Genomic DNA, 271 nt, shown 5'->3' with positions numbered 1-271 from the left:
GGCGCGACCTAGGCCTAGGCATATACAAACTATAATAATAATGTTTCAAACATTAGACAAACAATCAACACTATTTTAAATAAAGTGCATTAATTTACATGTTAATTATTAGATCCATGGAACTATTCCTATCTAGGACCTACCACTACTACTACTACTACTACAGGCATTACTAAAATGCCAGTTTATTCGTCGTGGAATGTGGATGATGCCTTGAAAGCTAGCTCAAAATTTGCGCGGAAAATGGCTTGGAAAAATGTGCACAGAACTT

This window comes from Anneissia japonica, unplaced genomic scaffold, assembly GCF_011630105.1.
Source record: "Anneissia japonica isolate Jap-2015-1 unplaced genomic scaffold, ASM1163010v1 scaffold1984_len102452_cov112, whole genome shotgun sequence".
Classification (NCBI taxonomy): Eukaryota; Metazoa; Echinodermata; class Crinoidea; order Comatulida; family Comatulidae; genus Anneissia; species Anneissia japonica.
Note: the sequence above shows the minus strand (reverse complement) of the source record.